Source organism: Podarcis cretensis, assembly GCF_951804945.1.
Source record: "Podarcis cretensis genome assembly, chromosome: 10".
In the NCBI taxonomy this organism is placed as follows: domain Eukaryota; kingdom Metazoa; phylum Chordata; class Lepidosauria; order Squamata; family Lacertidae; genus Podarcis; species Podarcis cretensis.
The window spans coordinates 55,374,568-55,389,727 of record NC_137179.1 but is presented as its reverse complement, the minus strand read 5'-3'; the positions used below and the strand labels follow the sequence as shown (position 1 = coordinate 55,389,727).

The following is a 15,160-nucleotide window of genomic DNA, read 5'->3' as shown; positions in this document are numbered from 1 at the left end:
TCCAAAACGGAAAACCCTTTCGTCTAGCGGGTTTTCCGTCTTGCGAGGCATTCGTCTTGCGGGGCACCACTGTACAAACTCTTCTTGCAAATTAATGGAATATGGAATAGTTAAATACTAAAGGCATCGTATCAGTGGCTGTCAAAATAAAGGATTAGGACTGGAACTGTTGTATTTGGATTAACTAAGAGGATCGGAGCAGGACGAAAGAACAGCATCATTCCCTGAATACCAGAACACGGGAAGTCATCTAAAATTGTTTAATTTAGAATTGGATAATTGGCTCTTTTAATTGTATTATAATTTGGTATTGTATTAATGTGGCTTTCATTGGACTGTTATTAATGAAAAATTAATTTGAAAAATTAACAAGAATGCTGGGATACAAATAAAGATTACTGTTTCCGCCATTGGAAACAGATTGCCGTATTTAAGGCTGGCTAGCTATCTTCTCCCGTACCAGATGGTTTGGTGAAGGATGCATGTCTTACTTCCATTGGAGATGATGGTCCTGCCTCCTTGCTTGATGATAGAATCATTCAGCTGATTCTCACAATATGGCTTTCCTTCCCTGAGGAACCCATGAGGCAATCTAGACAAAAGGGTTGCATAATTTACACCCTGAGGTGAAATGGGAAGGTGCCACCCCACTACTGAAGCCTTCCTTACCTGGATTGTGTAGTGGCACCCCCGAAGCAGCTGTGACAATGGTGGAGTCCAGTGAGATCTTGCAGAGCTGGTGATGGGGTTCCACTGCCTGAGGCACTGCCTCAGCCTGCCTCATAAGCAAGTAGGATCTGCTCCTGGGCCCACATCCTATTGGCAGACAGGCCCATAAGCAAAAGTGGGAGAAGCAACAAAATTTCCCTTTGTACGGTAGGCCAGTTTCCACCACCTTCTACATCCTCCATCCAGGCAGGCATCAGAGATGAAGGACACAGTCATAAGACCAGCCTGCTGGACGAGGTCAATCTAGTACAGCATCCTCTTCTCATAGTGGCCAACCAGATGCCTATCAGAAGCCCACAAGCAAGGGCAAGGGCACTCTCCCCTCCTGAAGCTTTCAGCAACTGGTATTCAGAAGCAGGCTGTCTCTGGTTACAGAGGCAGAGCTTAGCCAACACAGCTGCTAGTTGCCAAACATTCAAAGAGGGCATGAAATAGGATCGAGTGGTGTGGCCTGAGAAGAGGGGCTGTATATAGTTTGGGGGCTGTATTTGGCTCCTGGGCCTGAGGTTCACCCTGCATCTAGCATGTGGGTCTGAAATAGAGATAGTAATGGATGTTCCTCCATATGTCCTTCTTAGAAGGAACTTTTAAATTGCATATAGATTGGGTATCCCATTTAAGTTTTTGAAAGGAAAATGGGGTATTGCTAAAGCTGTTTAAGAGCACATCAGGTGAGGAGGAAACGTATGGGTAAGTCACTCCTCACAATTTAGGAAAGAAAAAAGGAACTGAAATAACACAAAAGGCCTGGTGTGCAGAGCAATTGGACAGGACTGAAGGAAGAGATGTTTTATTTTGTTTTTGCTACAACAACTCCCGATACATTATGAAGGTGGAACCATTCTTCTAAGGATTAGGTACCTTATCCGCCTACATCAGAGGTAGAGCTTGACTTGACATTTGTTCTAACTACTCTTGAACTCAGATAGGAGGCTAAATTCCATTGTTTTCAAACTCCTGTAAATGTATGGGATATAGCTTCTTTTCCTTTGGAAGCATGGAGGTCAGGTGATCAAAGATATTTTGCAAGAGATGAGTACTCTCTCCACACTCAGTCACACAATATAAAAGATGTTAAGGCTAGACACTGTCAGGTGAAAATCTCTTTAAATGCAGAATGAAAACATGGGGTAAATATAAGGGGGAAATAAACTCTGATAGCTCACCGTTGGTCTGGATTATTAGAAAAGATACATTTGACAGAAATAATATGGGTAGAGGATTCCAGAAATGGGAAAAGAACAATGGTTAGATTTAAGGATTTGATTGTACAATTGAGTTTGATTTCAAAATACCAACTGAGGATAAATGAATGGGATCAATATTTTCAGATCAGATGTCTTATCAGATAGGGATTTGGGAGTATGGTGACTCCCACTGCTGACCCTTCGCAAAACAATTTTGACAATACGACCAGATGGTAAACAAATATAGGTTTGATACAAAAATACAATATCTTTTTTTAAAAAAGGATACTGTAATAGGGTGCTTTGGGAAGGAAATCTCAGAGCTGTCTCAGAAAGGCCATGGCAAAAATATATGAGACAAATAAGCATTTTTATGTTAGTGCATCATGGAAAGAAACCCAATTTAAGAAGATTGTTTAGATGGTATATGTCTCCTTGAAGAATGAATCAGGTATGGGTATTGGCAATGTGGATTTAGATATATATAACATGTTATGGAATTCCTCAAAAGTTTGAAGTTACTGGTCTCAAAGCCTCACAAATAATTAAATAGCAAAGATTATGTTAAAATTTGATGTTTGTTCATTATATAATGGATGGACAAGACTAAGGATGTGAAAATTTGATTGTTAATTTCTCTATAATTCTTGGTCATTTATCGGCAACATTCAAAAATTGCTGCTACCAGAGAATGGTTGTTGGTAATGTATTCATGGAGAATATGGTTGACGGAAGAAATTGACAATCTTTACGAAACAAATTCTTGGTTATATGAAGCAAACGAATGTAATTATTTTATTATTTATTGGAACCATCATTTTTTGTTAAGTAGGTTAGATATTTGAAATCACTGCTCCTGACTAACTGGAGTTCATTGATTTCAATGGGTCCACTCTGAGTAAAAATTATTCACATACAATCAGGAAAACTGAATTGTTCACTTATGTATATATGATTTATTTTTTAAAGTATATATAATTTATATAAAATAAGTTTGATTAGATATTCTGACTCTTGCTCTTCCAACTGCAAATATGTTATGAAGTATATTCCTTCCTAAACTGCATAAATTTCTCCCTTAAAAGCAAAATGTTGATTGGGGTTTCCAAATCTTACCCTTTACACCTGCTTTTTCTGGTAAATTATATAATTACATGTTTGAGCTCTAACAGTGTCCTTGAATGTCCTTTGCCAGACTTTTCTTTCAGTGATAAGGGCCTGGGAGTTTGGGCTAATCTGACATTCTCCCTGTTCCTGTCTTTCCAGGGTCCAGCTTTCGCTCTGTATTCTTTTCAAGAACCACTGAAGATTAAAAATGTCTTAGGTAACCAGTTAGTTATTATGCACAGTTTTTAGCCAGAACAGTAGCAATCTTTCTTATAAGGAAACGAAAAGGTGGGAGGATAGAAGAAAAGGCACATCTGTATTCTTTTCAGTTATCCAAAGCAACATCTACATGCAGACATACGAAAGTTTTCAAAAGCGACATAAGAAGGCACATTTGATTCATTAGCTGGGATATTTGCAGAATGCAGCAGCTTTACTTGTAAGTAAGCTCTTATAAATGATAACAGCGATTTCCTGTTGAATGCATAAGTTTTTTTCTGCCCTTTGATGAATGCAATTCGAATTTTTTTATAGCTGTGATAAAAAAAGGCAGCGCATTAGATCATGATGAGGTTATAACAGAGAGAATCTGTGATGACTTCACTGTAACAAAAGCATGTACAATCACAGGAAATCAGGCACAACATCAAGGCTGATTGTCACATTTTAATGAGCATGGTCACATCCTGTGTTGGTGCAAAGCATTGTCTCTTCACTGGAATGCATTGACATTAGCTGCAACATCGTTATTTTAGACTCCCCTCATGTTATTCTGTAAAAAAAAGAAAAGAAATGTAAAATACAAAGTTAAAATATGTGTCTTATGCTAGTCAGGTTTATTACCAATCCGTACGGCTGCATAAACACCAAGCTTTTGAAGCACATTTGAAACACACATCCCAAGAAATGCTGGTAACTATAGTTTAAGGGTTCTGGGAATTATAGTTCCCTGAAGGGGTAAAAGTTTCTAAGATTCTTGGGGGAGTGTGTGCTTTAAATGTATGGTGTGTGCGTATTAATGATATTTAGGTTGGCCACTTGAGCATTAAGCACACTTTCCTACAATATATGCATTTTTAATGCATATTACTTGGCTAGAGAACTACATTGCAAAATTCAGGGAAGTGCGAATTTTGAAGGATATCTGGGTATCAGTTTGTGTACTGTTTAGGAAAGCGCAAATTAGGTTGGTTAGCCTTCAAGTGTGAACTGAATCAAATTCCATCTCTAGCCACCCCAAATTCCCCAAACACTTTCTCTATTTCCTGTAAACTCTGCTTGTCTAGCTGACACAGCCGAGGGCAGCAAACAGCTATGAAAATTTCTCCCTCTGTTATGTCTGCCATGCTTCATAGTGGCAGATCAGGATGTAAGACCCTGATAGGACTGGTTTCCCAGGGACAGTCGCAGAATTACAAAAGCCATCCTGGCTTCTTATTTGATCCCAGAATGACCGCTCCCCACATTAAATGGGGGGGCGCCCTTTGCGCGGCTCTCGCGCAGCCCCCTGGACCCTATGCGGCACCATTAACACAGGCTTGGCTTTGCCTTCCCCCAGGTGGGATACCTGGAGGTGTCCGCCTACCTAAGCCAGTTGCCCAATCCCGCCTGGGGAGGCGTCGCCAAGGTGATCAGGACAGGTAGGGGGAGGGACCACCCTGCTCACACAGTAGGGGGAGGATCTTACCTGAGAATCGTCAGTTGGCTCCAGAGCTCCTCCCACCCTACCCACCCTCAGTTAAGACTTCTTTTGTGGGCGCTGCTACATCAAGGTTGCTGTTGAAGGGCCAGAAAGGAATTCTCCTGCATTGGCAGGTTTGCTTTCCCCATAGCAAAACGTCACAACTTTGGCGGTATCAGGCCTTGGGCGGAATCCTTTAGTCTATCTTCCCTAAATGGCTGGGCATGCAGCGGTGACTCACGCCCCCCTTCTCTTTGTGGCGGCGATGCTGGGGTTCCCCGTTAAAGGGGTTGTTTTGAGGGGAGGCTTTGGCCATACGCCGAGAGGTTGTCATTGCTCTAACCTGCAATGGCGACGTAATGGGGGCGGGCCCTCTCTGCTTGAACATATGTTCTCCAGAGCCAGCCCATCCCCCCCACTGGATAACCCTGATGTTCCCCAGATCCCTGGCGGGGGACTGGGAGGGATAAACACCCAATGCCTGAGCCAAGCTCTACCCACAACTGAAACATAATAAAGTTGTGGCATCTCCCATGGGCAGTACAGCTCGCAAGTGCTAGACAGGGAAGAGAAAGCAGTCTCTCCCTCTCTCGCTGTGCGGTTGCTCGCCACTGTTGGCCACACCAACAAAGTAAGCAGAGTTCATCTGCTGGAAATGTAAAGAAAAGGAAGGCATCTTTTATCATATGTGGTGGAATTGTAAAGTAATAAAGGAATTATGGGAGATGATATATAATGAATTTGGGGGTAGGGTGGGAAGTGTTGAAACGTTTGTTAAAAAACCAGAAGCCCTTTTTTGTTAGGAATTGTAGGTGCAGAGATACTGAAGGAATAGAAAAGACTGTTTATGTATGCAGTGACAGCTGCAAGAATGCTGGTCTCCCAGAGTTGGAAAGACGACAAGGTCACTACCAGAGCGGAATGGCAGAATAAGCTATAGGACTATGCAGAGTTGGCAAAAATGACCGGGAAAATCAGAAACCAGGAAGATCAAAACTTCAATAAAGAATGGGGGAAATTTATATTATACTTGAGAGACCACTGTAAACATCTGAACTCTTTAGCAGGTCTTAAATAACTCTTGGCCACCTCATGAGAAGAGACGACTCCCTGGAGAAGACCCTGATGCTAGGAAAGATGGAGGGCACAAGGAGAAGGGGACGACAGAGGATGAGATGGTTGGACAGTGTTCTCGAAGCTACCAGCATGAGTTTGACCAAACTGCAGGAGGCAGTGGAAGACAGGTGTGCCTGGCGTGTTCTGGCCCATGGGGTCACGAAGAGTCGGACACGACTAAATGACTAAACAACAACAACAAATGTTACATAGACTTTGGACACAACAGAGAAGTGAAAAACTAGAGTGATTTATAAAATGCAGTTGAAAAAGTTAGCTAAAGAAGCCATGGAGGGGAGGAGGGAAGTCTAGAGATTTGGAAGAATCTTGTGTAATTTTTTTGGGGGTGGGGGTGGGTGTTGATTTTGAATGTGAACATATTTGTAAAAAAACAAATAATTTTTTTTTAAAAGGAAGCAGAGTTCAAATGGATGGAGAGAAGTGACTTGGGGTGATTGGATGGCCAATGGGAATGAAGGTGTGTGTGTGTGTGTGTGTGTGTGTGTGTGTGTGTGGAATTGCACTGAGGTCCAGGCATTATGAGCCCTCAAAACTTGTACCAGGCCTCAGAAGAACAAGTTTTTCAGGCATCTCTAAAATTCACATATAGATTCAAAGCAAGCAGCCAATATCTTCTGTGGCAGGTTTCTTTGTTGACAAAACGAAATTTGCCTACTTAAAAAAAGGAATACATTTGATGATCATTTGAATAGGCCCTTATCTGGTAAGTTCACGGTCTATACTAATGCTGTCTGTATGTTTATTTTTTTTAACCCTATCTACGGCCAAAAATATAAATAATAGAGAATGGTCAATAGCAGAAAGTGGGTCTTTAAAGGACTGCTTCTGTCCTGTTTCCACCAGTGTAAATATTAACACTGTAATATGTGGGAATTTTGGTTCTGGCTATGTGCTGTGTGATTTATTTATTTTTAAAGAATAGATTGGATTTATTTCTTCTCTTTTGAGATGGTCTTAGAACTGAAGTGGCTTTGTTTCAATAATATTTGCAGAGACACTAGTTTGGAATATGCACCAGTAATTGCTGAACTTCTGCAGTGCCTGTGTAATTGTATTAAAAAGAAAGTAGATTCTTTCTGCAAAAATTCTTCCAGAGGCCTGAAAAACTGTTCTACTCGAATTAAAGAGCTGAGTGTGATGATCTTGCCCCCTAGTGGTTTGCAAAGATGATAATTGCTAGTACCACAGTTAATTATTGGCTCTGGAGCTTTTCGGTCAATGGGTGGGAAGTTTAAATCTCAGCAGGTACAATTGCCTCTGAAATTAAAACAACACTTTTCAAATCAAAAGGCCTGATTTATTATTGGCACATGGACACCCAAGCTAGGTTGTGGGGGAGGTGATGATGGGGAAACTTCGACAGACAATTCACAGGTTCCCTATCAAATTCATTAGCATAATTGGAAACGGAAACTTCATTCAGCGGTTTCCAACCTCTTTTAATGGATGCCAAGTATTATTTTCATTTTCAAGGCTCTGCCGGCTTGCAAAGTGAGTTAATATGTAGACCTGGGAATCCCACTGTGACGGTCTGCACAGCGCTTTGGAAAGGCCACATTCATTCTGTTACCCAGGAACTTAAGAGTTAAGGTCATCTAGATGACATTGGCGCCATCACAGCCATTTTAGCAGCTTGGGGTTGCACTATTCAAGTGGTTCCTGCCATGATGAAACCACCATTCCATGTCAGGCAATGATGCCAATTCCAATATGGCTGACTCCCCACTCTGACCTGAAGGTCTGCTCCATAATTTTTCACCGGGCATTGATAACCAGCAAAATTGTGAAGCCACACTTTGAAGAGTCTGCGTAAGTTGTGACAGCCCTGTGAGATAGCATGATATGGAAGGATTGAAAGAAGGCAAGAAAGTTAAATGGAAAGGGATAGAGAGATGGAGGGCTGATTCTGCCATTAGGCAGAGTGAGGCAATTGCCTTAGGCAGCAGTTGTTGTTGGGGGGCCCCAATCAGTAGTCTCCATTGGAGGATAGACCTGTCATGGCTAGCCTACAACTAGACTGCTGTCTCAGTTGTAGTGGAGAATGCCTACCACTTTCACACCCTAAGCTGAAAGCACCGTGGTACCATTTTAAAGAGTCATGACTTCCCCCAATGTATGGTGGGAAGAGCTGTAGCTTTTTAAGGGTGCTGAGAGGTTTCTAGAAACCCCTGTTGCCCTCATAGAGCAACAGCTCCCAGATTTCCCTGGGAAGAAGGATTGATTGTTAAATCATTCTGAGAATTGTAGTTCTGTGGGGGGAATGGGGAAGTTTTACTTATGAATAGCTGCTGGCTTTCTACCTGTGAATTAGCTGGATGAGAAGTGGACTCGGTTTTACATGGCATGCTTGTTGGAAGTATGACTGAGGGAACACATGGAGGCCTGGTCCTTTCTGTAGGCCACAATTTATCACCCAGCATTGGCATGACAACCACAAAAAGGACAAACCCACAGGGGTGATGGAACGAGGGAGGAACGAAACATAGTATAATAAACACTACTGATTTCAAAGTGCATGAATAAGGAGGCTAAGCATATATGCCCATTTGACCACTTCGATCTGGGGAACTGGTATTTTACAAGTGCCACATACCGTATTTTTCGTCCCATAGGACGCTCCGTCCCATAGGACGCACCTAGTTTTTTTTTTGGGGGGGGGGGAAATAAAGGAAAAAATGTTTTCCTTTATTTCTCCCCCAAAACCAGGTCGGGGAACAGCAGGATGGCGGCGCTGCACCTCCCCGCTATCCCCTGAGCTTGTGGGGCTGGCCGATGTCTGCCCGGCGCGAGGGGCGCTCTGCTTCAGGGCGCCCTGCTCGCCAGGTGGCAGGCTGCTATCCGCAGCGTGGGGAGGCTGCGAATGTGTTCCCGAAGTGCTGGGCACTCTGCTTTCAGCGCGCCCGATGCTCTGGGAAGCAGGCTGATATCCGCAGCCTAGACAGCCCTGCGGGAACTCCCTGCATTCGCCCCATAGGACACACCCAGATTTCCCCTTCATTTTTGGAGGGGAAAAAGTGCGTCCTATGGGGCGAAAAATACGGTAATCTCTCTTCCTCGCTTGTAAGGAGTTGATCTTTCACTATGGCAGCACCGACGTTAAGCAATTTGTAATTAACTTCTAACGTTTATTGACAGTTTTAATGTATGTTTTACACAAATCCTCACTGCCACTTTCTCGCTTATAACCTCAATGCCATCTCCTCCTCTTCCTGGTCATCTTCTGGATCATTCTTTGTAGCTGGATCTTCTCTTGAGGAGATCTCATGCTGACGCTGGGCTTCTCATTGCATCTGCTGCCACCTTCGTTCTTGAGGCCTGGCTGGTAAAGGGGAGAATTGGGGTTCAAAGTGGGGTTTAGTATGTGTTTGGATTGGGTTGTCAGGAGATGCAGGTGGAGACATCCAAGAGCCAAAGACACTTCAGGTGGATTTGAGACCTTTTTGGGTTCTTCCAGGTCCTAACTGCCTTGGCTTTTGTTATGTACTGAAGTTCTCACCCTGGGCCAGCAGGGGGATACTGTAGATAGTTTTCACTCAGGTCTACATATGAAAATAAGGGAATTGAAAGTGACGTTCAGTGATTGAATAGTTAAAGAAAATGGTTACAGTTGCATTGTAGTAGAGCGCTATATAAGCAGGCTGGCTGAACCCTTCAGTTCAGTTCTGTTCTGGTCTGTGAATAAACAAGAGCTGTTTGAAGAATCGCTCTGTCGTCTGATATGTTCACCCACAACTTAACAGCTTTCTCCATGAGGTACCAAGCCTCTTCCTCATAATACTTGTGGCACACCTATCTCTTTTCTCATGTCTGTCCATATTCATCTATTGTGCAATTTCAATCCTTCATTCCCTTCGGCACCTGCTTTGCCCAGCATTCCCCCTCTATCTCTCTTTCCTCATCATTGTCCTCCGTGTTCAGTTTTCAATTCATTATTTCAGCCATGGTATTTGGGAGTGCATTTATAATTATAAAAGAGCAAATTTTGTTTCAAACCAGAACAGGCTACTTCTGATTTTATTTTATATTTTGTAACTGTACAGCCACAATCATTTTTCACCCCTTCGCTTCTAGTGACACGAAGCTCAGTTGCTCACATAGACAAAAAGTGATAAAAGTATTTGGCTTAGAACTTCATAGAATGATGAAATGTTAGAGGGGGAGAAAGACCCGGTAGGTCATTCTGTGCATCCCCTGCCAGTGCAGGATCTTGACCTACTGTATCATATCTATTCTAGTGCTCCACTAAGTCTGCTTTTAAAAGAGCAAAAAATGATGGGGCTTAACATTACTTTGTCACGCAGAACCATTCTTCAGGCTTTTGAGACTCACTGTCATGATTTTCTATCCATCATAATATATCTAAATTTAACACTTTTAACACCACAACAGTACTACATAACCTTTATTTCTTTCCTGCTTTTATCCAGTTGGGCACCCATTTTATTAGCTTGCTATTTAATCCATTGAGCCTATCTATATAGCATATATACTTTCAATTTTTTATATTCTCTTCCTTTCATTCCATCGGTACTCATTTCTAACAAGTGACTCCGTGCCATTTGTTTTGTATTCAGGAACAAATACACCTGTGTATCACATCACTTATGAGTGATACAAATGTGTATTGTTGCCAAGTCACCCCAATCTCTGAGCGGTGTGAAATTTTGGGGGTTTAGGCGCTTTCCCAGGGTTTGTGTTTCCTTTTGGATTGTGCCATAGCAGAGGCTGTGGCCTCTTTGGCTGAGCCTCTTGGGCTTGCCAATCAGAAGGTCAGCGGTTCGAATCTGTGCGATGGGGTGAGCTCCCATTGTTCTGTCCCAGCTTTTGCCAAACTAGCAGTTTGAAAGCACACCAGTACAAGTAGATAAATAGATATCTCTGTGGCGGGAAGGTAAACAGTGTTTCCGTGCACTCTGGTTTCCGTCACGGTGTCCCATTGCACCAGAAGTGGTTTAGTCATGCTGGCCAAGTGACCCGGAAAGCTGTCTGTGGACAAATGTCGGCTCCCTAAGCCTGAAAGCGAGATGAGCACCGCAACCCCATAGTTGCCTTTGACTGGACTTAACCGTCCAGGGGTCCTTTACCTTTACCTTTATCTTTATGATATATGGTTTATTTTTACATATATACAATCTGAGCCAGTGATGCAGGGGTTCACAGCATCAACACCCCAAAAGCCCCCCCCCCCCGAACTAAAGTCTTGGATTCAAATAGAAATAAAATATTGCTCCCAAACATCGCTTTGACTCTGCATCTTGCTTGCTTTACTTCTTGGTCACACCACACTGCAAAACTCTACTCCAAACTTTGCCTTTGTCTGTTGAGGCAGTGGCTCCTGCCTGTTTGCTTCTGACAGCAGTGTAACTCATGTACAGCCTGTGGTCTACTAGAATGTCTAGATCTTTATGACATACATTCCTATCAAGGCAGATGCCCATTTATCCTATGTTTGTGCATCTATTTGTGCATCTTTATCCTATGTTTGTGCATCTATTTCTTCCCACTGTAATGCAGAACTTTATGTTTATCTCCTGAAATTCATTTCATTACTTTTGATCCAGGTCTCCAAGCTGCCAATATGGCCTTAATTCCCGTTTCTGTCTTTTATAATACTATCTAACCTAGTCAGCTTCTTGTCATCTATGAATCTGATGAGCATCTCCCCTTCTCCTTCATCCCAAGTGATGTTAAGCATCATTCATAATAGATTTAAATGTAAACTCAGCCGAGAAAGCCAATATTTTACTGCAGCTGTGACTGGACACTAGTGAGTCAGCTGTTGTTCCTGAAACAAAGCCCAGTCTTCCATGCAAAAAAAATAGGCTGCTGTGCTGGGGGGAAGGTTACCGTTGGCGTAGTCAAAGTCCAGTCCTGGGTCAATAGCCTGGAAACAGTTCCGAAGGAGCGGGGCGAGGTCTGAAGCAGGAAGCCGGGCGGGGACAGGAACACTGGAGGAACAGGACTGGATGCTGGCCGAAACAGCTCTTCATCAACGTTGCTCCCGCAACCTGGGACCGGGCTGACTGGCCTTTATCTTCTCTGAGGCTAGGGGCGGCCCCGACCCCAGGAGACCCGCCTCTCCTGGCCTTAAGGCGAGCACTCCTCCTGGGAGAAACCAGTTCCCTTTGCCTCTCTGCCCTGAGCCTCTGCAGTTCAGGAGAGGCTGAAGGGTTACTGGGCCCAGGGGGAGACTCACCTGCAGGCACTGAGTCCTCAACCACCTCTGGAGCCAGAGTGGAATCACCTGGTGCCTGCTCCTGAGGATCCGGCACAGGTGCAGGCGCTTCAGAATCAAGGCCCTGCCCCAGTTCAGCCGGCCCTGGAGGCGGGGACTCCTGTGCAGGCTGGGATTCCTCTGGTTCAGCCTCTGAATCGGAATCCCAGGCCATCACAGCTGCAGTCCTCCACACACTTATCCCAGGATTACTAGAATCATAGAATTGTAGAGTTGGAAGGGAACCTGAGGGTCATCTAGTCCAGCCCCCCTGCAATGCAGGAATATGCAGCTGGTCCATATGGGGATCAAACCTGCAACCTTGGCATTATCAGCTGCATGCTCTTACCAACTCAGTGGGCCTTGTTTGTGAGACAATATATGTGATAGGGTTGTGTAGCTCTATTTGTCTAAAAATTTGAGTTCAGTCCATGTTGCAGGTTGCTGAAGTTGAGATTTTCAACTGAAAAATTGCCTCATACGAAACATCCAGTCAAAGAGCAGTATCAAATTATTTCCTTGTCCCTTTCCCCAGGCCAAATCTAGTGCAAAAGCACTGCGCTCCATTGACTTGCATGCAGTTGTCTGAAATGTCTAAAATAAAGCAATTAAAGTTTTTTATGTAAAATAAGAGCTGAGCAGAAACATCTGACTTTCCTGCTCTCTCTCTTTTTTCTTTTCTTTTTTTGCCGCAAGAGAGGAAAACACCAGTGTACTGTCCAGTCACATCCTCCTTTTGAATAAGATCTATTATCAGATCTAAAATTAGATATTGCCCGCTATCCTATTTTTCATCTTTGGGATTGCCACTGTTATACAGTTTGCATTTAAGAATTGTGCAGCAAGCAGAAATCCAAGCATTTGCAATATCCCCACCCCAACAAAAGTGGGAACTTGTGCTGGTCATACAGCCGCACGAGAGCCCTGTTAACAGAAGAAGTTAGCAACCGTACCTATGGAAGATCTTCTTCCAGCTCCCATTCTTCTTCACAGCTAGGCGAAGATCTGTCACATTAGGGAGCGATGGCAAAACCTTTCTGTCCTTGGCTTCCCAATGTTCCTGTCAATGCTATAGGGAAAAAGAGTTGGCAGGATACATGAAATGAGAACAGCCCAGAGACTTGTGCTTAGCAGAGGCCTGCTGCCAGCCAGGTTAGAACTGATGTGCCCTTTCTTTGCTGCTGCCGCTTTATGATTTAATTTACTCAGTTTGTCCTCACAACAAGCCTGGGAGATAGGGAAGACCAGTGCTTTTTTCTGGTGGCACTCAGCGGTATACAGTACCAGCACAATTTTTTCTAGAAATAAAGCCCCGGGAATAATATTCTGTTTTAAGCTGAATATTTCTGAATTGTTTCTGTTCGTGCACATATATATACAAAACTTAGTGCTATTTAAATTAAAGAATTGCCAGCTGCACACTTGTTTTTATGGGTGGATATCTTATTGCTGTCAAAATTTGCTCCAGGCTAATTCTTGGCAGGCACAAAGTCGACACAGAGGGCAACCTAATGAAGAATTCCACTTGGCTGAATTAAGGCTGCGCAAAAATAATGTTTGTGGATTGAGATGCTTTTATTAACTGATATTTCTGAGAAATAAATAAATAGATTCTCTCTTAATAGTTACCTTTGACTGCCTTGTAGGTTGGGGAGAAGAACCAAAAAGAGGCATTTCTGTGACTGCAAGAATGGCGACTGTGTGTCCCCAGAACAATATAGCTGTTTGTATGCAGATATAATGGAGGGCGGAGGGGCGGACCTTGAAGAATCTGCTGAAGTCTCATGTTTTCTATTTGTATCTCATTTTATTCCAAGGGAGGGACCTCAGGGGTCATCTGCTCTAACTTGGGATGTTGGAGAATGTTGACAAAAATGGAAACATGTCCAAAAGAGAAATTACGTGGGGCTGCCCTTGAGACTGACCCAGAAACTCCAGTGGGTGCAGAATGCTGCAGCGAAACTCCTTACGGGGTCCTCGCCACAGGATCACATTCACCCAGTGCTATACCAGCTGCACTGGCTCCCGATAGAGTACAGGATCAGGTTTAAGGTGCTGGTTTTAACCTTTAAAGCCCTGTACGGCCTAGGACCCTCGTACCTATAGGACCGCCTTTCCTGGTATGTCCCACAGAGGAACTTACGGTCTTCAAATAAAAACATCTTGGAGATACCAGGCCACAAGGAGGTTAGGCTGGCCTCGACCAGAGCCAGGGCTTTTGCAGCTGTGGCCCCAATCTGGTGGAACACTCTGTCACAAGAGACTAGGGCCCTGCGGGACTTGACATCTTTCCGCAGGGCCTGCAAGACAGAGCTGTTCCACCAGGCCTTTGGTCAGGGCGCAGCCTGACCCCATCTCTCCTTCTGTAACCCTCATAGAACTCTAGCCCAATGGCTGCCATTAATTTGATTCTGAATTGATTCTAGAATGTATTTTAATTAATCGACTGTGTGATTTTATGTACACTGTGCTTTTTTACTTGTTGCTAGCCGCTCTGAGCCCGGCTTTGGCCGAGGAGGGCGGGATATAAATAAAATTATTATTATTATTATTATTATTATTATTATTATTATTATTAATCCAGCAAATAAAATCAGTATCCACTGTTGTTGCTTTCAGTCCGCAAGTGATATGGTTGAGCCGGCCCTGTTAATTACAGGAGGCAAAGTGAGGTGACCGCCTCGGGCGGCAGGGTCCACAGGGGCAGCAGATTACAATGTGGATCTTTCTTCTTCCCTTGTTCCTGATGTACATCTTCACTTACACCTTCCCTAACTGAGAGGGATAGGCACCATTTTGTTGATTCACCTCAGGAGCCAAAATGTCTTGGGTGAGCCCTGATAACTGATGACATTTCATTCCATTTTCATTGTGTTTCCTTGGCACTGAAATGAATGGAGTGGAATAATTAACTACATAAATACTTACATACTTACTTACTTTGCCAAAGCTTTATTAGGCATTACAAATTACATAAATATCGTAAGTTAAGATAGTGAGGCCAACCACATTGGAACAGAAGACTAACTGCAGCAGAACGGAAGCGGTGCTGCATGTGATGAAAGGAGGGCAGAACAGAAAGCGATGCTGTCTTAGCTCCCTAAC

The 15,160-nt window shown here is 43.5% G+C and overlaps 1 protein-coding gene and 1 long non-coding RNA gene across 2 annotated transcripts in view; one reads left to right on the top strand and one right to left on the bottom strand.

Annotated features, from left to right (window-relative positions):
- Positions 1-15,160, top strand: part of TFEC (transcription factor EC) — a 128,561-nt gene that overhangs the window by 31,149 nt on the left and 82,252 nt on the right. The window lies entirely within an intron of this gene.
- Positions 3,092-13,783, bottom strand: LOC307226143. Its single transcript, XR_013843338.1, has 4 exons — positions 13,685-13,783; positions 13,009-13,124; positions 9,013-9,160; positions 3,092-3,795 (listed from the first exon to the last, which is right to left on the bottom strand). It is a non-coding gene; the product is annotated as an uncharacterized lncRNA (long non-coding RNA).